General features: G+C 39.3%; 1 pseudogene; it reads right to left on the reverse strand.

The window, feature by feature from the left end:
* Positions 1–1,390: 1,390 nt before the first annotated feature.
* LOC132651280 (cytochrome P450 3A11-like) lies at positions 1,391–26,846 on the reverse strand (annotated as a pseudogene).
* Between the last annotated feature and the right edge of the window lie 229 nt (positions 26,847–27,075).

Raw genomic sequence — 27,075 nt, forward strand, 5'->3', positions numbered from 1 at the left:
AAACTACTGTCTTCAGATACCAATTAGGCTTCCCAGATGATGTCCTTCTTTCTTGGTGGTGTGAGCGGCCAAGCGCAATAAATCACCTTTCACTTATGAAGGAATAAGTGTGCTTGACCCACACCATTGGACTCCTAACAACTTCAGTGAGCTAGTCTCTTGTTTTTAGTTGGATTTATTTCCAACCTGTGACACGCATACATATTACTAATGATCCAAAGTGTTTGCTACCTCCTGCTTACATGATCCATTTTGCACAATGCCATCACTATAGTAGACCAATGGATAGTTCATGGAAAAGACAGATTACAAAGATCCTTAATAATCAAATATTGATACAGACCCAAAGAATTACAATATCCTTGAGGCAAAACTGTAAAAGTATACTGCTTACCTTCCCAACTAAAAGCAAATTGTTACCGATGGTCCTTGTGTACATGTACTGAAAACAAGGCATTTCTTACATCAAAAGCTGCACACCATCTATCATGTGTTAATTTGCTCAAGGAAGGACACAGCATCAGTTCAGCAGCTATAATAAGAGTCACTACCTGATACTTGTTGCTTAGAGTAAAACAGTGGCTGATAAATGCATTGGCTGTTTGAGTTAAAGATAACATGCTGCTATGTTACTTATGCCTAGACACCCTAAAAGGCCCTAAGAGCTCCCCTACACTAAATCCAAGCCAAGGACCTTCAATATTTTTGTCTAGCTACAGTACACTTGGAACAAACACTTAAAACAAAATCTATGATGTTTACTAGCCAAATAATTTAATGCTGTATTCTCTTGCTTCCTACACCTGGTTACCAGGTTATTACTTGGTTAAGGTTTTTTGACTAAAAAGCCATCCTTAGGAAAACACTGGCATCATAGTCTGGCTCCTAAATCCAGATTATGGCCTAGACTGGTCAGTTTTTGTTTTATTTTGCTTTGTTTTGCTTTAAAACAGTGGGAGAGAATGTAAAGGTAGTTGGGAACAGAGGTGGGGAAGAATATAGGGGAAGTTGAAGGAAAAGAATATGATTAAAAGACATTGAATGAAGCTCTCAAAGATTTTTTGAAAGAGATGTGTATTTATATTTTCAGTGTAACTTTTCTTGTAGAATATTGCAACTAAAACATCTTACATAGGTTGTACAATTTGAATTATCACAATAGTTCATATTTTCATCAAAAATCATTGATCAAATTACATATACTTGGTTAGTCTCAAAATAGCTCAAAACAAATTGATGGAACCAACCAGATGTGGATGGAGATGATCCCATGAGAATCAGCAAGATGAATTTGCTGTTCTGTCACTGACTTACTCATCTCCTTTACATGATATGGAACTCTGTATAGACAGAGAAAGCTCACTGGGTGTACTGAATCAGGACCAGTAGATTAAGCAATATCTTCATCTTGGTTTTATTCATAATGAAAGTTAAAGAGCCCAGTGTTCTTAAGACACCACTTTCCTGAAGTGTATATCAGAACTCCTTGAAGGAAAGTCACACTCCATTTCTGATTGCATCCATTGACACAACCTTCAGAGAAATGGGCTTTTCTGGTTGAACAAATGGTCTTCTGCTTAATTTCAGAGGTATCTGCAAAAGTGGTAGAAAAATATTAAGAAGCAATAAGTGAGCCAAAACAACTCCAGAAAAAATTTAAAAAAAATTCAGCATAATAAGGCTTTGCAAAAACATATAAGCTACATTTATCATCATATATTTTGACCTCATATTCCTGAAACATGCTTTGGGTAAAAAGTTGATTGATAATCTTTTTGTTTCAGGCCCAAGAAAAGTCATGTTGATTTATATTATTTCTGTTCTGTGTAGATTTAAAGTAAAACAGGTAAGCTTAACGTTTTTATCCTAATTTTTATTTAATGTGTCATACTATTGTTTAAGTATTGAAAAGCTACTTTTGGTTTGTTGAAACTTACAGGGTAATCCTGAGAGGATACATTTCAAATCTATAAACAGTCCTCAGCTCTTAGGTCATATGTCAGCACTACAGTTGAGCCACTAAGGGCACATCTTCAGGAGACACTGACAGTGGTGGTTTTGCTAGCATCTATTCGTGGCTTCAAAGGATAGAATGAATGGAACCTGGGGAAAGCATCAATTGCAGGAAAAGGAAGGTAAACAAAGTTGTCGTGGAGATTAAGAAATGTCAAGTTTCAGATCACTGGAGCTTGCCAGAGCACCTGCCCCTTGTCAGGTGTGCCATGGGCTCTCAAAGCTGGACCCTTGCTTTGTCTTTCTAAATCATTGTTCATGATTTAAATGCTTTAGTGATGAATTACTAAAATGAGGGAATTTGTGTGTAGATAAAGGTATACAACTACGTTAAGTCACAAATAAAAGAATAAACACTTCCATGCCTCCTCTATTTGTTCAGAAGTAAAACTAACAGAAAAAAAGAGCCATACTCCAAATGAACAAGTCCTGTAAAGTGTAGCCATCCCTTCACATGAAACAAAAACAAGTTGTTCAGAAAAATATAAACATTCTCTAAATGCCTTACCTTACACTATTAAAACTTTTAGTACTATACTTAAGTCTTCCATGGAGGCATACAAAAAAGATGTGCATATAAATATATATACCAAATATACATTTTAATTTTTAATTAATGTTTTTATGAAACATATTATAACCATAAGCCATATTTTAAACCTTTTAACAAAAGCTTTCAATGTTCAAATTCCCTTAAAAGAACAACTTGGAGTTTGTGGAAAGAATAATTTGAGGTGATACATAAAAGAGAGGGGGTATCCTTCAATACAGAGAAAATAAACATAACCAAACTGGACGTTTTAATGACAAAGGATTACCATAGATGAGGACAACAGCTTGAAGAAGCCAAAAGTAAAACAGAAAGTAAATGAGGACAGAAAACTAAGGGGAAGATTAATTAGGGGAGTGAAGGAGAACTTGAACTGTGCAAACAGAATAAGGAGGAAAAAAAATACATTGTTTCTTGAAATATGGCAACTACCTGTCTTCTGGAGCAGAGCTCTTGAGAAATCATGTAGAATCAGCTCAATGTCCTCCCTAAGGATAGAGTTCATCATAACCACCAACATTTTTAAGGTTTATATTTTATGTATAGGAGTGTTTACCTACACATTTGCATCTATAGCACATGTGCACTTTCAAAAGATACCAGAGGAGGACATCAGAACCCCTGGAACCGGGGTGACAATTGGTTTTTAGCTATGACGTGAGTGCTAGAAACTGACCCCAGGTACTTTGAAAGAAAAGCAAGTGCTCTTAACCACTGAGGCATCTCATGAGACCCAGAAATTCTATTTTGAGATATTGATTCTCAAATTGGCATCACGTGGGAAATCAGAGATGAGCTTTTGAAGCCACACTATGGGTGAGTTGTTGTGGGATTTCAGAATGACCAACCATCATGAGTTTCTGTTTTTACTTTTGAGACTGGGTGTCACATAGCCCATGCTGGCTTCAAATTTACTAAGTGGCCAAGGATTCTTTGAAATTCTATCCTCTACCCTCTAGTGCAGTGATAATAGGTATGCAACACCAAAGCTAGTTCATGTATTTCTGCCATCTGAGAAATATCTAGACACCATATATGAGTTTTAAAGCTCCTCGTTGATTCTAATGAACAGCTAGAGGTTGAAAGGACTGCAAGAATAGGCCTTGTGTGAGATCTGGGAGAAGAGTTAACCATTCAACAAACACTGAAAAAAAAATGACCATTGTGCTGCCTGGTGACACATAACACCCAATTTCCAATGGACATGACAAGAACTTCAATAAAATGCATATAATTCTGTCACATTGGCCTGCACTGACTCTTTATAATGCTACAGTTGCATTCTATATAGACACAGAACAAAACGCCTCTTAACTAATTTCTGGATAGAAATAGCTCATTTGGCCAGAAAAGGAAGTATTAAACCTCAAAGAAAAGCATATTTGTTTTTATACACAAAACTCCAGTTAGAAAAGTGCCTCCTGTAAAACTTCATTTATACAGATGGTTTTCTCTCTCACCTGTGTTTCCTTACAAGGCTCAAAGGAGAAGTTCTTCAGAACTTTAGCGATAGCAAGTTTCATAATCATGAGTGCAAACCTCATGCCAATGCAGTTTCTGGGTCCATATCCAAAGGGCAGGTATAGATAAGAATCAATGCTGCCTTTGTCCTTGCTGAACCTGAAGACACAACAGTAGGTGACAAGTTAAAAAAAGAATAAAATCACAAGGGCTACATATGTGAACTTGCCTTTTGACATCTATCCAGCAACATACAGACAGACAGTTTGGGATAGGTTCTGTGAAGTTCTTCTTGTAGGTATTTGCCTCTGAGAATTGTACACTAAATGTCCTTTCCATTCCACTTGCCTTATCAGAGTCCCCATACAGTTGAGATGAGACAAATGTTATTCGAAATAAATGAATCTTATGTGTCCACTAGTTTAATTGTGGTGATATGGGTAGATAGAAGAACCATTTTCTGATTATAGTGGCCGTCCAACTTTGAGAGGAAATTTATGTCTGGTATTGTAAATCTGGCTAGTGAGGTCACAGATACTAGAGGAGAGCCTACTACTATTGCTTTGCTCAGAAGACATGGTATCAGACTGCCTTCTAAATATATAAGTTTAGATACAAAAATTAGGGTTGATACTAGCCTTTGTCAAAAGAGCTTCTGTTTGCAGTGGGAGACAGTTAACATAGAATCTCATGACTGCTCAAAGTGTTGAGAATAAGAGATGGTGGAGTGCTTAACCTAACCTCCTCCAAGGCTCAGGGAACATCACAGAAAGGGATCAGAAGGAACTTGAGAGCCACAACATGAAATAGGTGCTGTGAAATACTATCATCTGGACATGGCATGCCATTGCACTCATGAACTAACAGATAACTACAGAAGATTAGACCTCTCAATAATCCATCACAGATGGGAAAGAGAGTTCATGGTACTCCACATCCTTATGAAACTACTGCCATTTAATAGATGCTGAAGGAGGGAGAAGTTTTTCTTCAGTAATGTAGCCATGGGTGAGTTGCCCATTCTCCAGTAAACAGCTCCTACACTTACACTTATTCAAGCAACCATACTTAATTTTATGAGTCACAAGAAAACTAAAAGATATAGAAGCAGGAGAATTATTGAGGATAAGCTGGGATTCAACATGAGTAGGAGAGAAAAGTGACAGGATAATGTAAAGTGAAAATGATCAAAATACATTATACATTCACCCAATTCTCAAAGAACAAAAATAATAAAAGAAAAAGAATAAACAAGGAAATGCACCTTTAAACACTAAAAATTCATTCAGGATAATGGGGCATTCCAAGTCTGGAAAGCACACATCATTTAGATTGAAAGAAAAGTGGGTTCCTGCCTCACACTTAAGTTGTTCATTTATTGCTTAAATAATGAGAAAAAAGCATTCTGTATTTAGGTTGTCATATTTTCTATCCATCTCATGTCCCCTCTCCTCTCTTTCTTCCCTTTCTGCCATTCTCATCACAGAATGCAGATGGATTCAAAATCATACCTAGACCATCTTCTTACAAGAGACACCATAGTGTGTAAGACCAACATAGTTTAGAGTGGGTTCCCACTCCTGGAATTCTGGTACCTTTCAGGGTGGAATTCCTGAGGCTCTGGCCAGTGCTGTGGATCATGGTGAAGAGCATAAGATGATATCACCACTAATGACCCTTTAGGAATAAACACACCATCAATTTCAACATCTTTTTTACAGACCCTCTGAATTCTATTAACAACTGGGTATAATCTGAGGGTTTCTTTTAACACCATATCCAGGTACTCCATGTCCATCATGATCTCATAGCTGGGAGGTGCCTAGGTAGAAAGAAAAAGATTTGTGCTGAGATTTTAGATTAACTTTACTCAGTCTACATTGTACTGGTAAGTTCTCTGCACCTCCAGAGCAAAGCCCAGCATCTCAGAGTGCCTTTGTTAGCATTTACAACACATCTAAATGGTTTTAAAATTGTTTTATTATGTGTGTCTACGTGTTTTGAGTACATATATGCCCCACATGGGTACAGTGCCCACAGAAGCCAAACAGGGCATCTGATGTCCCATGACTAGGGTTTGACAGATTTGGCAGTTGCCATTTGGGTGCTGGGACTCAAATATGGATGGAACCTCTGGAAGAGCAGCCCAGTGCTCTTAACCATTGTGCTATCCCCCAGCCCCTTACACAGCAGTTTATATAACTATCATGTGGGGCTGGGTGGATGTCTCAAGTAGTGAAGTGTCTGCTACACAACCCTAGGGACCTGGGTTCAGACATATATCATTAATAAAGCCATACACAGTGGCACACATCTATTACTCAAGCAGTTGGGGGACAGAGACAGGGCCTGGTGCTCACTGGCCAGAAACCCTAGCCAAATTGATAAGTTTCAGGTATAGTGAGAGAGAGAGCCTGTCTCGAAAAACATGTTGAAGAATAATTTTAAAAAATATCCCCTTTAGGTCTGTGACCTAAACGCACACACACACACACACATACACACCACTCACACTTACACACACACACCATTGCATGTGATGAAAAGCTGTCTTTGTTGAGCCTTCCCCTTTCCCCTCCTACTGCAAGGACCAACCAGTCACCTTATTGGGCAGAGCCGTGTCGATCTCCACTTGCAGTTTCTTCTGGACATCAGGGTGAGTGGACAGTAAATGCAGGACAAAGGAAAGTGTGGTGCTGATGCTGTCATAGCCAGCAGAAATAAAGATAATTGACTGTGCTAAGATCTCCATGTCAGTCAGTTCTGGAAGTTATATATATATATATATATATATATATATATATATATATATATATATATCAGATAAGTCAGATCAAGGTGGACAATCACAGATAGAATGAGGGAGGGGAAACCAAACAAGGCTCCAGTTTTCCTAAAGGAAAACATGGAGAAGCTGTTTAGTCACCCTGACTGAGTCTTATCACTGTGACAACCATGTGACACATGCAGAGATGTGGGAGAGCACTTCAGCCAGGTTGTCCCGAGGTGTGTGCTATGTTCCTCATTGTCACCAGTGGGCAACTTCAGGACATGGGATTTCTTCTTTTTAACCCCACAAGGAGAGCAACAGACCAGCAAATCTGAACACAAAAATTCCCAGAGACCCATACTCCAACCAAATACCAGGCATGGAGATATCCTAGAACCCCTGTATAGATGTAATACATGGCAGTTTAGTGTCTAAGTGGGTTACATAGGAATGGGAAGAGGGACTGCCTTTGACATAATATGATTGGCCTGCTCTTTGATCATCTCATCCTGAAGGGAGAGTCTTACAGGCCACAGAAGGTGACAATGCAGCCACTCTTGATGTGATCTGATAGACTAAGATCAGAAGGAATGAGAGGAGGACCTCCCCTATCAGTGGACTTGGGGAGGGGCATGCATGAAGAAGAGGGAGGGAGGGTGGGACTGGGAGGGGAGGAGGGAGGGGCTTATGGGAAGATACAAAGTGAATAAAGTGTAATTAATAATAATAATAATAATAATAAAACAAAAAATATTTATTTCATTTATGTATATTTGTATGTGTTGTGTGTATATTTGTATGTATATTTGAGGGATATGTCTGGGAGGTGTGCCCATGGAAGCCAGAAAAGGGCATTTGAAACCTTTGAGAAGGATTTGTAGAAAGTTGTGAAGAGTCAAAGGTAGGTACAGGAAACAGAACTCCAGTCCTTTGCTTGAGTTTAAGATTTTTTAACATTTTTATTTATGTGTGCTTACACACGTATGTACAAGTGCCCATGTAAGCCAGAAGATGGTATTGAAGACCATGGAGCTAGATTTATAGGCAGTTGTAAATCTTCTGCTATGGTTCTCTGATTCTGTTGTTGGTAAATTCTTTCTCCTAAGTAGTTGCTTCTATGCTGAAACAGGATTATAAGCCCACAACCAGTCACTATTTTCAAAATTAATACTTATTTTAGCAATCAAAAATGAAACAGAATGGCTGAGGATATGTAGCTCAGTAGGTGGACTGCCCTGGATTTAATCCCCAGCACAGACTTTTAATCTCAGAAGTTAAAAGTCATGCCTTCTCAGGCACATCATGAATGTGAGGTCAACCTCACCTTCAAACAGGGCCACGTAAAAACTGTTTATGAAGGAAGAGGAGGTTCAAAAGAAAGGAGTTAAAGTCAGTTGATCACATGAAAGGCTTTCAAGTAGACAAACTGGGAGAAATATACGTAAAAAATCAGTGACTTTGAAAAGTAAAATCATGCTGTTATATATGCAAGCAAGTGTATGCACTAGAAATAAGCAAAGAGGTAACAATGCAAGGCACATGGAAAAAAAAGTCTGGAATTGGAATGATGTCATTTTGCAACCATGATAGTAATGATGGTTTTAAATTTGAAAATAAACACAAATGAGAAATTAGAAAGCTGGCTCAATGGGTAAGAACACTGATTGCACAAACTTGAGGACCTTGAATCTTCTGTCCCCATGTGAAAAACCAGGTGTGGCAGCACACCACTGTCATCCCAATGCTGTGTATCATTGGGAATTACTGTCTGCCAGCCTAGCTCCAGGTTTAATGAGATGAAATAAGGCAACGTGGCTTGGTGCCTTCTCTGTTATCTGCACACACGACTAGGGTCTTGCACATGTGTACATACTCATGAACATACATGCATGTGCCACACAAAGAAGATTAAAATAATTAGTGTGTAAAAGAATGGATAGAGGCAGCAAGTTTGTGCAAAGAGGCTTTCTTCAGAAGCTACTTATTCATCAGGAAAAGGAAAAGTAAATCTCTACCATAGATTAAGGTACAGAACACATGCACATCAGGGGCTCCCAGAATGCATCAGTGCTGTTTGTGTACATGCCTTCTGTCTGGATGCTTAGCCTCAGATGTCTAGGCTGAGTTCCAAGTCAGGGTGGGAGAAAAGACAGAAACAGCACCTGTGCTGACCTGGATAACACAGAGACAGCTCAGGTCTTCCATTGTGACTACTCCCTTCATGTTTGGAACAAAGTTATGCCCATGTGCTTCCAGAAAATTCCATTTAGAGAATAGCCATGTCTGCCTTTCAGCAACTTGACAGAAACATTCCTCTACCTACAGAAGCCTCCTTGCATATTTTCTGAGCGGCATGCCCACTCCCCAAGAGCTTCCCTGTGCATAGACCAGGAAGTCCTTGGTTACCTTTGTGAAACTCTGTGTCTTTGGCATTCTTGTGAGCGTTCATCATCAGCTGGAGAAAATCCACTCGGTGCTGGAAGCAGAAAGAGTATTTACACATGTAGGTCAACTGATGAGGTAGGAGATGGATCGAGAGTACAGAAGCTTAATTCTCTCCTTTCTGAGTATGTGACTCCCTTACACTCACAAGCATAGTTAGTGTCCCTTGAGTCATCAAAGACCAAACTCACAAGTGACTAAACCAGGAAGCAATCCAGCCACCGTACAACTACTTTTACAATAAATTACAAATAGGTGCAGTTTTAAACAGTGGATTTTATACTTTGCAAATGATTTTGAATGACAGGAAAATAATCAATTTTATTTGTTATTAGAGAACTTCACACATGTACACAATGGGATATCGTCATATCCACCCCATTCTTTCTTCGATCCAATTCCTTCTATATCCTATGTAACAATTTTTCCTTCCTTAATAACCCACTGAGTCCAACTAGTGCTGCCCATATGTGCAGGACTGTGGGGACATCCACTGCTACAAGGGAATCCTTCCAGTGCCCACAGCCTCCATCCACAGCTATTAACTGCCAATAGTCACTCAGCAAGGAGCAGAACTTGGAGAGTTCCCCTCTGATATATGTTAGAGTTTTATGATCTTGATTTTGTGCAGGTCTTCTGCTGTGACTAATTCTTTTAATTTTTTTTAATTCTTATGCCTATCACTCTAGTTTTTTTTTTTTTTTTTTTTTTTTGAAATTACTAAGGGTTATTTCCTGGCTTATTCTCAATCAAATATTTAAAACTCCAACTGCTCCTCCCCCAGAAAATATAAATATTCTGTCTCTGTCTAATGGACTCTTTTCTATCTACCTTTACTGATAGATGAAGGGAAATACACAGCTCATATGCTCACTGCTCAACATGTTTTCAAACTGTAGACCTCCCGTGAGAGCCACTTTTTACCTTCTTGTTTGAATCCAGGCGATTTTCCTTCATTTTGTCCACAAATTTTTTGAAAAAATGCTAATGAATCCTTTGAGAACATGGATATATTTAGCATCTCATATATTGGGTTGAGGAATGGAAAGAGTACTAGAAAGAAAAAAAAAAGTTTTAATGGACATGCATGGTTCATCTAGAGAAGTCAAAACACAATACAAATAAGCCAGTGTCTCAGCCACAATCTGTTTTCCCTTTGATCTTGTTCTCACACTGTGACTGTGATTACATTGTGTCACCTCCACACTGCTCCTTCTGCAGTTTGTATCAGCCAGAGCTTCAAATCTGCCTCTTGTATTGAACTCTGTTCCTGTAGTCCTTGTAGACTCAGACAGAAAAGCTGGGGGCTTTTGAGATAAAGGATATTGCAGGCAAGTGTGAAAACCTCAGCTTGATCCCTGGATCCCACACTGTGGAAGGACACAACCACAAGCAATGTGAACATGTATAGACACACACACAAACACATACATACATACACACACACACAAATAAGGACAGCTGATGATACACAGAGAAATCCTATCTCAAGACATAAAAAGACAAGCTCAAAAACAGGTGACCACAACCCAGAAAGAAAGAAAATCACATAATGTCCCTCATTTCCCAGTTCTAGCCTATAATGAATAAATGTAAATATGTGAACAGGTATAAGTGTGGCTATCATATAATACTTACAAGGAGACCAAGAGGAGAATAGTAAATGGTGAGGAAGGATGGAATGTAGGCAAAAGGACACACGATCTGTGTGTGGAAATGTAATTAACAAGGAAAAGCATTAAAGCCCTAAATGAAGCAACATGTTAAATGGATCCAGAATATATATATATATATATATATATATACATATATGTACATTAAGATACATAAACATACACACACACACACACATATATATATGGCCACTGTACACTGGCTGAAGATATGCCACAGAAGTTAGCACTGGCTACTTTTGAAGAGAACCCAGGCTTCATTCCCAGCCTCCACATGACTGCTCTCTAAGGAGAAGGAGGTGGGTGAATGAAAAGAAGGGTTATGTGAGAAGACAGAGACAGCAAAGAGAGATGGGGGCTGTAATCAAAATGTAAAGTGAATATATAAATAAAAATTTAAAAATAAAATATTTCTACACAAAAAAATTAAAAATAGGGTTACCTTTTATCTAAGCAATGATGATTCTTAATATATACCATGAAACATAAAAAAGTAACTATACCCTTCTATGCATATGTTAATAGCAATAAAATTCATGGCAAACATGTGAAACTAACTTCATGTCTATCAATAGATACAGCGCAATTTTTGCTCAGGGGTACAGCAGGTAGTGATGTTTGTTTCATTTACTATTGCACTATATAAAAGATGCCTGCCACAGAGACCACAATCTATGATCCCATTGACGTGAAGTGCCAAGGATATGTAAATATACAGAAAGTGAACAGGTGTTGCTTAGGTCGAGGTGGCTTAGGTCTAGGTGAAGGATGATGGTCAAAAGAGCCAACAGAGCCAACAATGTACTATACAGTCCTCATTGGCAAGGGGCCGTGTGGTCCTTCAGTCAATGCAGATTTCCAAGTGATCAAAGTTTGGAGAATCAGTGACTGCTGACTGCTCAGCCTTAAATGGAGTAACTGTATCAACACCCCACCCTTCAAGGCTCAAGGAACATTCTGAAAGAAGGTGTGGAAAGAAAGAGACAGCAATGGGCATGTGCAGTGCCATATCCCAGATGTGGCATGGTCCACTCAAGGACCAAACACCTACATAAAATCAGGCCAATAATACTGTTCCCCATCCTAGCATGCAGTGACTGGGTGCACTGGGTTACCAAAACACAGAAAGGGACGTGAAATAAGGAGGAGAGCATGCTGGGGTGTCTGAGGGAAGTGGGAGGGAAGAGTTATGGGTGGGTCTAATCAAGATATGTTGTATTCCTATATGACACAGTCAAAGAATAAAGAAAAGCATTCTAAAGCAAAGCCAGGAGTGCTGGTGCATACTTTAGTCCTCAGGAGGTAGAAGCAGGAGGATCACTATGAGTTCAAAGCCAGTCTGGTCTACACAGAAATTTCCAGGCCAGCTAGAGATACACAGTAAGACCCTGTCTCAAGATAAAATAAAGTTATAAAACAAACATAATTGGCTACATGTCTTTGAATGCACTAAAAGCATTGAATTGTGCTTTTAAGAAAACGGATTACATGGCAACTGAATTACATTCCAGTAGAGAAGCTAGTTTGTGGGGAAGTGTGAAAGAGAAGGGCAGAAGTGACAAATGCAGCCACAGATAAGACTAATGGAGCAAAAGATAGAATTTTCTACATACCTACTGACAAGAACAATGGATTAAAAAAAATCAAATCTTAAGAGATTCTTGGCTTTCTCCACAAAAGGATCATTTGGGTTGTTGAGGGAATCAACGTTCACTCCAAATGATGTGCTGGTGACCACATCCATGTTGTAGGCCCCAAACACTCTGAGGAGGCAGAGACATGGGAATTTAAGACAAGCAGCATGAAGCCTGAAATGGTTCATAGTTTTGGGACAAGAGAAACAAAGCCACCTCAGTATTGACCAAGTGCCTTCCCATCCTGCCCACCATCTACCCTTGTGGCTTTCAGACCATCATGATTCTTCTTTTCAAACTGTGTATTTATCTAATATATATATTAGATACATATAATATACACATACATGTAATCTATGTATAGTATCTAAAGGTAGAGTATATGCAGCTAGGCCATGTGAGATACACAAGGAAAAAGACTCTCTGATGAAGTTATCCTCCCAGATAACCTCCCAGAACCACCTTGGATGCACCACCACTTACTCTTTAATAGGGACAGGCTTGCCTTTCTCTGCCTCTCCTCTCAAGTATTTTACCAAAATATCTCCATACTGTTCAATAATGGGGAACATCTGAGCACAAAGCACAAAAGCATCCATAGTTAGGTTTGGAGAGTCAGGTCACACAAAGATTTCAATCATAAGTCCTTTCAGTCACCTCTTTGAGTTTTCCACTGGTGAAGGTGGGAGACAGCAAGGCTCGGATTCTCTTCCACTCGTCATCCTCAGAGAAGAAGACAGCTTTTTTCATAATCCCCACTGGGCCAAAATTCTACAGTCAAAAAAAAAATGGTTTTGTGTAAGTATGGAACTCACCATGGTTGCAAAAGTACTGAGCAGATAGCACCATATTACAATTTGTTACACTGCTTACTGTTATACTGTTTACTATGGACTGAACTGAATGTTGGATGCAAAAGAAAAAAAAGTTTAAAATTTCAGCACTTCCTCACAGCCTATAAGAAATCCAGAGCTCACCAGGTAACCTGTTGTGGTTTCGAGCCTGTATATCCCAGGATTCTTTTAAACGCAAATCTCTCTATAAATTTAAATTAGGTCCAATGTTAGGGAAAAAATAGGAGCAATAAGGAGCATGTGCCTCAGAGTTGTGAAGATGGCAAATGGCTTGGACACAGAAAGAAAGTGAACTTTGCATCACAGAGGTTCTCCAGTTCTGTCTTTATAACATAAACAGTGTGTGTGTGTGTGTGTGTGTGCACATGTAAGTGCTGGTGTACCTGCCCATGTGTGGTCCTGTGAAGACCAGAGGTCTATGATCTTCCTCTATAATTCTCTACAGCACTTTTCTCAGGCAGGGTCTGTCACTGAATCTTGAAGGTTCTGGTTTGGTTGGAATAAGGTGACAAGCAAGCCCTTAGGATCTACCTGTTCCTATGCACAGTTCTGGATTCACACTTGCATGCTGCTCTGCCTTTTATGTGTATACTGGGGATCCACACTCAGGCCCTTTTCCCATTGATGGTGCCAGTAACACTTAAAAGATTTGATGTATGAGTTTTTAACAATTTGTTTTACTATTTTATGCATGCATGTATGTATGTATGTGTGTGAGTGTGTGTGTGAGTGCATGTACATGTGTGTAGTGTATTCAGAGGACAGAGGAAGGATTTGGATCTGGTAAAGCTGACAATACAGTTGGTTGTGAGCTGCTGGATATGTAGACAACCAAGCTCCCATCCTCATTCAGAGCTTTCAGCAACTAAAACATCACTCTAGCTTCTGGATGGTTTGATTGATGGATCAGTTGTTTTTGTTTAGAAATAATGCTATAGAAATCCCTTTTCCTTAATTCTTTATACAGTGATAAAGAGACAAAAAGAAAATTTTCCCTAATAGGAACTTTCTTCTATCTTTCATATTTATATATATTTTTAATTTTTTATTTAACTTTTATTAATTACACTTTATTCATTTTGTATCCCCCCATGTGCCCCTCCCTCCTCCCCTCCCAGCCCCCCTCCCCCCCTTTCTGCATGCATGCCCCTCCCCAAGTCTACTGATAGGGGAGGTCCTCCTCTCCTTCTTTCTGATCTTAGTCTATCAGTTCTCATCAGAAGTGGCTGCATTGTCAGGGTTCTAGGTTATCTCCATGAATAGTCCTTGATTGGAGTATGAGTCTCTGTGAAGTTCCCTGTGTTCAAATTTTCTTGTTCTGTTGCTCTCCTTGTGGAGTTCCTGGTATCTCCAGCTCTTACTATTTCCCACTTCTTACATAAAATTCCATTCACACTGCCCGACGGTTGGCCATCAGGCTCAGCATCTGCTTTGACAGTCTGCAAGGCAGAGGCTTTCAGAGGCCCTCTGTGGCAGGTTATATTTTATGCTAATGTGGAGTCCTCAACACACCCTTAAACTACAGTACTCAGCACTAAAGGAAGAAAGGAAAACAGCTTGACATGATGAAGGGCAGCTGCAAACAAGGCCTTCAGCGAACTTCACCAAATGACCAAAGACTAAATGAGGTCCAATAAGCTATCTCAAAAGGTAAAGGTGATTGCTGCCAAGCCCAACAACCTGAGTTTGATACCCAGGACCCACAGTGTGGAAGGAGAGAACCAACAGGTTTCCCCAGATAAAACAGTTAGATAGCCATGGTTTCAGAGAGAGGCCATGCATGGGAAGAGCCTAGATCCCCTCTTCAGAGGAAGCCCATTGGGGCTTCAGTTTCCAAGTGGGTTCTCTGGAAAGGAGTACAGGGGCTGACTCTGATGTGAACTCAATGGCCTGCTCCTTGATCACCTATCCATGGAGGAAGATGATCCAGCGAGCCTTGGTGTGTCCTGATAGACTAGGGTCAGAGAGAAAGAAAGGAGGTCCTCCCCTATCAGCGGACTAGGGAAAGAGCATGGGGGAGAAGCAAGGGGGTGCAGGGACTGGGAGGAGATGAGGGATGGGGCTACAGCAGGAATACAAAGTGAATAAATTGTAATGAATAAATATATAAATAAAATTATATTAAAAAAGAGAAGTGGGGACATTGAAGTAAATAGTATCCTGCATAGAAAAATTAACAAAAATAAAACCATAGATTTGAGATCAAATCTCAAGAGCAAATCTATGTGCATGTGATAGGTAAACAGTCATGAGATTTGACACCTAAGAGCACAGTCCATGAGAAGGAAAATGGATAAAAAAAGGCAAAGAGAAGACAGGCTGTACACAACAGCTAATGGGCTCTAGAGGGAGCTGTGTGGTCAAGGAGGTTCTCTGTATTCTGAATGTTTGACACCACAAAAATCAATACCATACAGACATAAAAAAGGACTTGTAAATGGGAAATGTAAATTACTCTAGATGACAAGTGTCCACCTACAACTAGATTACAATGCCATAGTATATTTAAACTTACTCAACACATTCCTATTAGCAATACTAATACCTAGACCCTGCTTGTACATTATTATGGAAGCCACTTGAATCTGTATTTATTTCATTTTTAAGTAAGTAAAATATAAAGGTTTAAATTATGAAAAGGGGAGGTTGTGGAGATGACTCAACAGTTAAGGGTGCTTCCTGTTCTTCTGGAGGATACAGATTTGGTTCCCAGCACCCCTGTCAGGCAACTCACAACTGTCTGCAACACCAGCTCCAGGGTATGTCATACCTTCTGCTGGCCTCCACAGGAACCTACACACATGGCATTCGCTCACATATCCATACATATGTAACTGTAGGCATAAGGTTGTTGTGTAATTCAAATGCTGACTTCTGTACTCCCCCATATCTGGTTGCCATCCTTGTTCTGAGAATCTCCTGTCTCAGTGCTATATAAACACTGCTCCCAATGGTCTTCTGATATGTCAAGGAAGAAGCTTACAGCTCATTGCTGAGCATGGGAGAAAACGGGGCAAGACTTCTACTAGCCAGGGAAGGAGGATTTAGAAAAGGAAGTAGGGGATGCAGTCACAGAGTAGGTTGAAGAGACATGAATAGAAAAAGCCGGAACAAGAAAAGCTAAATGCAAGTACATCTGTGATGTACACTGGGAGGAAGCCAAATTAGCTTAGAGGGTTAGAAATAAATTAATAACTTCTTAGCTATTGCATTGTGAAGCTTATTACTAAACAAATATAAAAGAGTGAATTATTTGTGTGATGTCTATATTTAGAGAGAAACTAAGAGTAACAAATACAGCTTTATAAAATTAACATTAACATATACACATAAATAAATAAAATAACAAAATAACCATAAATAAAATAACAAAAATGATCATTTAAATTTTTTTTAATTAAAAAAAGAAGTTACGTACCCGCCGGTTTGTGAAGGCAGAATAGCATTCTTTCACTAGCACATTCCGGATCATCTCTGTGTCTGTGATGGCAAATAGAGGTGTTGGACCTTCAAACAGCCTATGCAAGGAAAACAGCTGATTAACCCAAAGTCAGGCTCTGAAGTGAGAGCTACACACAGACTTTGATTTTAATGGAGCATGACCCTCACTCTGGTTATACAACACACTGTCACAGGAGTTCCCAGGGCAATTCCCAGATTCTGACCTGGGACACAATGAAGTCTTTGTAAAATGTCATTCAAGACACAGTGAGTCACTTAAAGACAAAACAATTCTGAAAGACATAACTAGAAAAAAGAGGTGGGAATTTGATAAGTCTAAATGTCCATGTGTGAGAGTTGCCTATGCCATTTTCTGTGATTTTTGAATAGATAAAATACTGTGAGGAGCTGGAGAGAAGGTACCACAGTTAAAAGCACACACTTCCCTTGTAGAGGATCTTAATTTGGTTCCTAACACTCATATTGGGTAGCTCACAACCCCCTATAACTAGAGCTCCAGGAAAATCCAGTGTTTATGGCCTCCAAGTTCATTTGTACTCATGTGCAGAGACACATATGCACATGTATAATTAATAGTAATAAAAAGATATGTTTAAATATAAAACATTAATTAATAATAATTTAAAATAAAAATTACTATTAAATTAATATTAACAAATTTGTAACAAATAATTAATTATTTATTAATATGTACTATTAATAACCATAGTTATTAATAAACAATTGTTTATTTTTATTAATAATTATTTATTTTCCCTGGCAATTTTATTAATAATTAATTTTTTATTTTATTATTTATCGATAACATATATTTATATTATATATATAAATATATAATATAAATATATATTTATATTAATGCATATTAACATTTTATTAATAACTATTTATTTTTTATTTTTTATAATTATTTATTTTTATTAATACCTTTTTATTAAATTTTAAAAAATATTTATTTTATTATTAATTGATAACATATATTTATATTATATAGATATATATGAATATATATTTATAGTAATGCATATTAACATTTTATTAATAATTATTTATTTTTATTAATAACTCTTATCAACATTTTATTGCTAATTAATTATTTATTTCATTAGCCATTAATGATGTGTCAATAAATATAGTTATTAATGACTAAATAATGCTAATAATTATTTATTTATTAATATGTTGTTAATTATTAAGAAATAATTGATAATATATTGATATTGAAATAATATTAATATTAATATTCCTCCATTGCTGGTGGGAGTGTAAACTTGTACATTCATTTTGGAAAGTAATCTGGAGGTTCCTCAAAAAATCATGAATAGCTCTATCTCAAGATCCAGGTATACCACTCCTAGGTAGATACCCAAAACATGCTCTACCATTCAATCAGGACATCTGTTCAACTATGATCATAGCCGATTTATTCTTAATAGCCAGTATCTGGAGACAACCCAGATATCTCTCAAGTGAAGAATGGATAAAGAAACTGTGGTACATTTACACAATAGAATACTGTTTGGCTATTAAAAACAATGGTATTATGGAATTTGCAGGCAAAATGTAGAACTAGAAAAGGTCAACCTGAGTAAAGTAACTGAGAAGCAGAAAGACACTCATGGTGTGTACTCAATTATAAGTGGATATTAGCCATATAGTACAGCATAACCATACCACAATTCACAGACCCAAAGGAGATAAGTAACAGGGAGGACCCAAAGAAGGGTGCTTAAATCACACTCAGAAGGAAATAGAAGAGATATCAGAAGTGGTTAAAGAAAAGGAACAAGATAGGAGAGGGAGCATAGAGAGAAATGAAAGCAAAGATCAGACCTTGGGAGAGCAGAAGCAGGAGGACAGAGAGAAAATAAACAGAGTGGGGACATCTCTTTGACAAGCAGGAGACCTATGACAACCTAGTGGCTTCTGGGAGGATATGGGGATGATCTGGCTGAGACACCTAGCAGCAGGGGTTATGGAGACTGAAGAGGACATCCTCTTACTAGATAGGACCCCTTGTAGAAAGGGGAACACCATGTAACCCACAAAAACTTTGACTCCAAATTTACTCTACCTACAAGATGTGCAAGGATAAAGATAGAGCAGAGATTGAGGGAATCTACAACCAATGCCTGGAACTATCAATGATACTCTGCTGTGATCACAAATAAGTGCCCAGCATAGCTGTCTCTGAGAGTCTCCACCCAGCAGCAGATAGAAACAGATGCTAAGACTCACAGCCAAGCCCTGGGTAAGGCACAGGGAGTCTTGTGAAAAAGTGGGGTGTGTGTGTGCAGAGATAGAAGTATCTGGAGAGGACAGGAACTCCACAAGAAGACCAAGAGAGCCAGCTAAACAGAGCCCAGAGCATCTGTGGAGACTGAAGCACCAATGAAAGACCATGCATAACTAGGCACCCTATACAAATATAGCGAAGGCATCACGTGGGTTTCCTAGTAAGGGAGTAATTCCTTTCTATGGATTATATTGCCTGCTTTTTGATCACTTCTGTTTGGTGGGGCTGTCTCAACAGGCCACAGGGGAAGAGAATGAGCTCAGTCCTTATGAAACTTGATGTGCTGGCGAGGGTTGGTAGGGGGCACTCCTTTACTGAAGAGTAGGGTAGGGGAATGGGGTGGGGAAAGGAGGGAGAGTGGGATCAGGAATAGGGAAGGGAAAGGCTACAATTGGGATGTAAAAAGAAGAAATTAGTTAATTAATTAAAATAAATAAATGAAAAATTTAATGACGCACCTACATCAAATTCTCCAAGGCTCATATAATGTTTGGAAGACAAGGCAGAAAGAACATGAGAGTGAGGAAGTAGAGAGGAGAGCAGCCAAATGCTGACTTCTATATTCTTGAACTCACTGAAGCTGGGGTTACTCCACAAGGCCTGTGGATGATTTTACAGTCTTCATTCTAGCAGGAAGTTTAAGGTCCTGACACTGCCTGAGTATTGACACACAGCTAGTTCCTGGAGGGAAAGCACAATGGCCCAGTGATACAGGCCCCTGATGAGGTCCATTCAGTCGCTGGAATTTACATGCAGGAATGAGGGAACTGACTGTCACAGTTGCCATTTGACCTTTATGTGTATACCACAGAACACATGTGTCACACTGACGAATAAATCAGTATAATAAAAAACATCGAAAAGAAAATAGTTGCTGAGGGAAGACAAGGTATCATCTTCAGTGATGGACCATTGGTGAGTTGCTCATGGTCATGTAAATAACCTCTCACTCACTCATGATTCTGTAAGTCCAATTAAATTCACTGGTATGCACACACACACACACAAAAACTAATTTTTAAAATAAGCAAAATGTTTGCTATAAAAAACCATAGTAGGTCCAGGCATGGTGGCACATGTCTCTAATCTCAGCACTTAGAAGGGTGACTCTGACTGATCTCCAAACTCAAGGAAAGCCTAGTCTACATAGTGAGTTTCAGGATAGCCAGGGCTACATAAAGAGATCTTTGTTGTGGTTAGTCTAAAAATATTTATTAACCCACTATCACTGTCAATAAAAGACACAGACAACTGATAGATTTTAGAATAGCCTTATATCACCTGGGGCAAAGTAGATAGTAACCTTCTAAACAACCTTTACTTCCAAGCCTCAACCCAGGCTGCCTTCCACCCATGATTCCATAAACACTTGCATATTCTCTCATTTGTATCATTTCTTCCATCCATACCAACATGTGCTTCTTTAAAGCTAAGCCATGATAGCTCTCTGCTTTCTTCCTCTACCTCTTCCAGTACCTGTCTTTCTACCCAACATACTTCTGTGCCCGAAGCCCAAGAACCTTAGCCCATCTACCTCTTTCTTCCCTGCCTGGGTATAGGCATACTAATCATCCAGTAATAGATAATTGAAGAATATTCCTTAACATCCCATGGTTACAGGAGATAGTTAAACATTATAACAATGTCCATAGCGGGGCAGTAACCAGATCTCAAGGCACTGAAATAGCATTTGAATACATAACACATGACTAGTCCCCAACAGACACTGTTAGATAGATAGATAGATAGATAGATAGATAGATAGATAGATAGATGATAGATAAGTTATTAGGTCAGAGAAAAATGAAAAATCACTATCAATTGCCAACAAGCAATAATATTGCAAGGAGAAGTTCATACAGGGCCATTGGACAGACAGCAAAGCCTGCAGTTTGCATTGAATGATATGGTCTTTATGGGCTATATCAACTTAGTAGAGCCCTATGTTCAGACCTGTGGTTCCAAAGAATGGATAAGAAGAGATGAAGAGGCAGGTAGAGCCAGAGCCTCTTCCCACAGGTTTATGTCTCACAGCTTGATGACATTTGCTCCAAGGTTCTCACTAAACTTCCAGCATCAATGACAGAAAACGACTGCTGCTACTCGCTTTGCTGCTTTGTAGAAAGAACCATTAATGCCAGAGATTCGAGAAAGAAAGGTGTGGTTTTAAATACATTGTCTCTCCAAAGTCGATTTAATTCAACAGGACACAATGATGTACAGTCATAAAAATCCTAGCTGGTGCTGATGAGATTGGTCAACAGATAAAAAGCAGTTGTACCACGTCAGATGGACTGAGTTAAATCACCTGAAGGTACAAAAATTACTTCCACAATTGTCATCTGACCTACATATGTGCCTGATGGCATATGTCCCCCTTGGTTTGAAGTAAAATATCACAACAAAGTCTCTAACATGTTTTTTGAAAGCAATAATGGGATGACACAGATAAGGCCTTGGCAAATGATTTATGCTCTAGCATTAAAAAAAATAAAACTTCTGCACATGTAAAGTCAACAATAAAGTGAAAGTGTGGGCTTCTAAAGAGAAGTGAGTGGATGTGGCAAGGAGATAGTATTACAAATTTTCAGAGCGCTGAATGTATTTCATGTAATGAAAAGGAAGTTTCAGAAGAGGTTAGGACATTGGATAAAACAGCAAAACCTGTTAAAGAAAAACAGTGTGCAATGTTCTCAAGTTAATTAGAATTATGAGCAGTGACATTTAATGACATGTGAAAGCACCTTCACAAAAGAGATGTCCATTACTACAGTTCTAGGCTGGTATTGTCCTTGCACAAGTAGGGCACCTTCTCCTAAAAAGAGTTGACTTGATGGAACTTTCCAGAATACTCACCCCCATATTTTTCCATACTTTTTATAGCATTCCGCATCATATTTCCATATACCCTGGAAAGACAAACAGTATGAAATCCATTATTGTCCTATATGCCCTGACTCTTGTGCAGCCAGAGCACAAAAACCTCAAATCCCATGAAATCAGGTTTATTGTCTCTGACAGAGAAAAGTTCTTCTTCAGAGATGATTGAAGTATCACCAGCAAGATGTCTCAGTGGGAAAATAAAGAGTGATAGAGCAGCACATCTTTCTGTGGCCTCTGCATGCACACTCATAGACACAATCACATACACAGACACAAGATACATACAACACACACATGGACATAAATTTGATGGTGATGATGATGAAAATTATAATGAAATTGTTTAAAGAATGTACAAGATAAGCATAGAACGTTAAGAAGAAACCTGAGCCAACAGCAACACAAGCTGTTGCCACATGTCCTTTTGATGTGAGTTCAGGAACATCTATCTGGAACAATGACCATGGAGCAGGTAAGTCACAAATTATCCACCTAGAATTAAAGTCTACATGGTATATACTCACTTATAAGTGCATATTACACATATAATGTAGGATAATCATACTAAAGTCTGTACAACTACGGAAGCTAATCAAGGAGGATGACCCTGGATATGATGCTCAATCTTCATTCAGAAAGGCAACTGGGACAGACATCAGAAGACGGGAAACAGGGAATATGACAGGAGCCTACCAGAGAGGGCCTCTGAGATACTCTACCCAGCAGGATATCAAAGCATATGCTGAGAATCATAGCCAAATTTTGGGCAGAGTTCAGGGAATCTTAGGAAAGAAGGGGGAGATACAAAGACATGGAGGGGCCAGGAGCTCCACAAGGAGAGCAACAGAACCAAAAAATGTGGGGTCTTTTGTGAGACTGGTACTCCAAACAAGGACCATGCATGGACATAACCTAGAACCCCTGTGCAGATGTAGCCCATGCCAGCTCAGTGTCCTAGAGGGTTCCCCAGTAATAAGAAGAGAGAGTGTCTCTGACATGAACTCATGGGCTGGCTCTTTGATCACCTTCTCCTGAGGGGGAGGCAGCTTATGAGGCCACAGAAGAAGACAATGAAGCCAGTCCTGATGAGACCTGATAGAATAGGGTCAGATGGAAGGGGAGGAGGACCTCCCCTATCATTGGACTGGGAGAGGGGCATAGGAGAAAAGAGGGAGGGAGGGTGGGATTGGGAGGAAATGGGAGAGGGGGCTACAGCTGGGATATAAAGTGAATAAACTGCAATTATTAAAAATAAATTAAAAATTAATAAAAGTCTGCATGGAACATTGAATTTTCATTCATTTCCCAGTAATTTTGTTTAATCATTCTTTCTCTAGTGGTTTTGCCTTTAATGAATCTTTAAAAGGAATAGGAGAAAAAGATTTCACTTTATAGTTAAGTATTTGAGGTGACTGACAGCCATCATCCTGTCTCAGATATTCGCAACTCAGACTCATGCATAGGATTCTGCTGTTAAAGAAAGAGAAGCAAGAAAATTTGAACACAGGGAACTTCCCAGAGACTCATATTCCAACCAAGGATTATTCATGGAGATAACCTAGAACCCCTGCACAGATGTAGCCCATGGCAGTTCAGTGTCCAAGTGGGTTACATAGTAATGGGAAGAGGGACTGCCCTCTGACATAATCTGACTGGCCTGCTCTTTGATCACCTCCCCCTGGGGGGGAGCAGCCTTACCAGGCCACAGTAGAGGACAATGCAGCCACTTTTGATGTGAACTGACAGACTAAGATCAGAAAGGAGAGGAGAACCTTACCTATCAGTGGACTTGGGGAGTGACATGCATGCAGAAAGAGGAGGGAGGGTGGGATCAGGAGGGGAGGAGGTAGGGGCCTATGGGGGGATAAAAAATGAATAAAGTGTAATTAATAAAAAAATTTTAAAAAAAAGAAAGAGAAGCAGCTGTAGTTATATTTCAGAGGCAGAGCATGTTGCCTAGCATACTTAAGATCCTGGATATCATTCTCAGGACTGCAAAAACAAAACAGAAGCTAAAATTTTGTCATTGGAAGCTGGAGATATGGCTCAGCAGTTAAAAGAGGGTCTGTGTTCCCAGTACTGATTTCCAGATTCTTACATGCAGCTCTAACTCTGGCTCCAGGGAACACCGCCCCCTTTTCTGTCTCCTGTAAGTACTACACTCACATGCACAAACCTGCACACATCCAAACACAGAATCTTACTATATGAAGCAATCATTACCCAGAACCCATAGTGAAGCAAAATACTCTAGTTACTTTGGTTCTCAAGAAGATCCCAAGCATGCCATGAATAGTAAATGCTGGGGCTAGAACCATAGAAATAAGTTCAGAGGTTCAATGACTATGCAGAAAACTCCAGTATATGAAAAGTCCCCCAAAATTGTGTATATTGGCCTGTTATAAGTGGATGCTTCTGAAATAGTCAACCAAAAGAAAAAAATGTTGAACATAGCCCTGGTACAAAGAGGAGATTTTAAATCTAGTGCATACTTCAGTGTCCTAGAAGTTGGAAACCCTCTCAAGATTTTTTCCAAATAAGTGCAACAGTACCTTCTCAGAATCTACACTGGGTAAGAAACAAACTCTTCTTTGATTGTTCACAAAGTCAGAATATCAAGACTGAATGAGTTGGAGATCTTGGCACTTCTGATGTAGAAGTTTCAGGGTTTTTTTGAAAATTCAAATGTGTCATGTGATGTTTTGCTACAGGCTGTCTTGTGAGAGGGCATATGATGTCTTGCTACAAGCTGTCTCATGCAAGGGGCATGACTGTCCACCTGAAAACACCTGTGTGTGAACTCTGAGGAGAGGATATATATAAAATCCCACAGACAGCGAAATAAGATTCTTTGTATCTACATCACTTCGCTAGTCTTCTGTCTTCAACACTTGACTTCCCAGAGACAAACATTCCAGAGAACTTCCTGGGGAAATCCAAATGAGGCTTGCAGCTCTCACTGACTTGCTATGATCTTCTGAATCATGCTGATCTGTGTTGTAGTTTGGTGTTGGCCTTTGGACTGGACTGCTGGTTTCAGGTCAATGAAGAGTGGACTTGCTCCAAGGAAATACTTCTAAAATGTCTACAACTCCTTATTACTAATAACCTTCTTTTCTTTTCCTACCTCTGGTCAGTGGGTAGAAGAGAGCCCAAAGTGTTGAAGAACCTTAAGTAAAGTAGATTTGTTGAAAAATCTAAGCCTAAACACTTCACTTACTGTGAATTTGAATCTCAATAAACTGACAATAGGGCCAGAGAGATGGCTCCAAATGAGAAGCACTTGACACCAAGCCTGATAACCTGAGTTCTGTCCCTAGGACTAAGATGCCTGTACACACAGTATAATAACTTCTCTCTCTCTCTCTCTCTCTCTCTCTCTCTCTCTCTCTCTCTCTCTCTCTCTCACACACACACACACACACTCCAATTGTTAATTTGGCAATAGAGCCCTAGGAGACACACAGAAATTCTCTAGAACTATGAGAACACATAGTATGAAGGCCTGAAGTCTCAAAGTTTTCTCTAAAAGAGCACTTAATAGAATGAGCCAGAATTGTCAATCAAGAGAAACCATATGAAAAGCTCAATCAATACCCACCTTGTAGTAATTCAGTACAGTTCCTAAAAAGGGCAGAGGTGTGGGCCCAGGAATTCCCTGTTTCTTAAAAACACCATGTGTACGAGTCCCAAACCTATAAGGAGAAAGAGAGCCTTGTGACCACACACAAGAGAAACATGATCATAACCAAAACAATAAAACAAATCAACAACATGGCTGCCCCTCCAATTTGCAGAGTTTAGGGAATGGTGAAGGAACCTGTGTGCATGGCATCACACTGTTCATTTCTGTGCCTACTGAGTTCTTGTGGATCTAGGATTAACACAAAAGTCAATCAGGCCATATCAGGTGTAAACCTTATCAGTAAACCTCACCAAGAGGGAATAGAAGAAGGGTAGAGGTGGGGGTAGAGGTACGCAGAATATCTGCATAACATCAGTATGAACTGTGAGATTTAATATCACTGGAGCTATTGTTCAGTAGTAAAGGCATTGCCTACTAGATATAGGCTCTGGCTTGATTCCCCATACCACCAAAAACTTAAAATGCAAAATTAATTCAGTTGTCATTTCATTTGGGACCTTCAAGATGATGATACCACAGGTAGAGACACTGGCTGCCAGTACTGATAATCTGAGTTGGATATCCAGGATTCACACAATACGAGGGAACTGAGTCTGCAAAGTTGTCCTCTGAACTACGCATGTACACACACACACACACACACACACATACACATACACACACACACACTGTAATAGTGATGCCCCTAACCAAAATGAATAAAAACACAAAATTTTATAATGTTTATACAAGACTTCATTTCAACTTCTGCTATTACTTTTTAAATTTTTATTCTAGTGCCTGTGGAGGGTGTTGGATACCCTGGAACTACAGTTAGTGGTGACAGCCAGCTCCTTGTTGATGTTCAGACCTGGGTCCTCTAAAACAACAGCCAGTACTCTTAGTCACTGAGTCATTGTCTTTCCAGCCCCAGCTTCCAAAACCAGTTGTGACCTTCCATACAAAATAGGTCTGAGTATTACCCCAATCACTAGGACATGGTCTGGGGAGGAACTTTGGAGGTTACTCACCAGTAGAGGAGCATGAGACTAATTGCCAGGAGGACCCAGGTTTCCGGGGAGAAAGCTGAAATCAGATCCATCTTTGCTTGTCTGTCAGCAAATTACTCCTATGTGCTCTCCCTCATGCTTTGCATGCTACCTTTTGCAGGGCTTCCTTTCTGCCCAACTGTGCTGTAGTGAGCACAGCCTTCAATGTTATATAATGGGAAGATGGGTGGGGCAGGGCTCCAACCAGTAGATGGCTCAGCTTTGTTTCATCTGGACTTTGGTATCCTCTCCAACTTGAATGTTTGTAAAAGTTTATTCACAGCCTATTTTGACCTCCTTTGAGTTCATATTCTGTGCAGCAATCAATAAACAACTGTGTCATGTAAGTGAGACCAAATGCTC

This window comes from Meriones unguiculatus (assembly GCF_030254825.1).
Source record: "Meriones unguiculatus strain TT.TT164.6M chromosome 13 unlocalized genomic scaffold, Bangor_MerUng_6.1 Chr13_unordered_Scaffold_44, whole genome shotgun sequence".
Lineage (NCBI taxonomy): Eukaryota > Metazoa > Chordata > Mammalia > Rodentia > Muridae > Meriones > Meriones unguiculatus.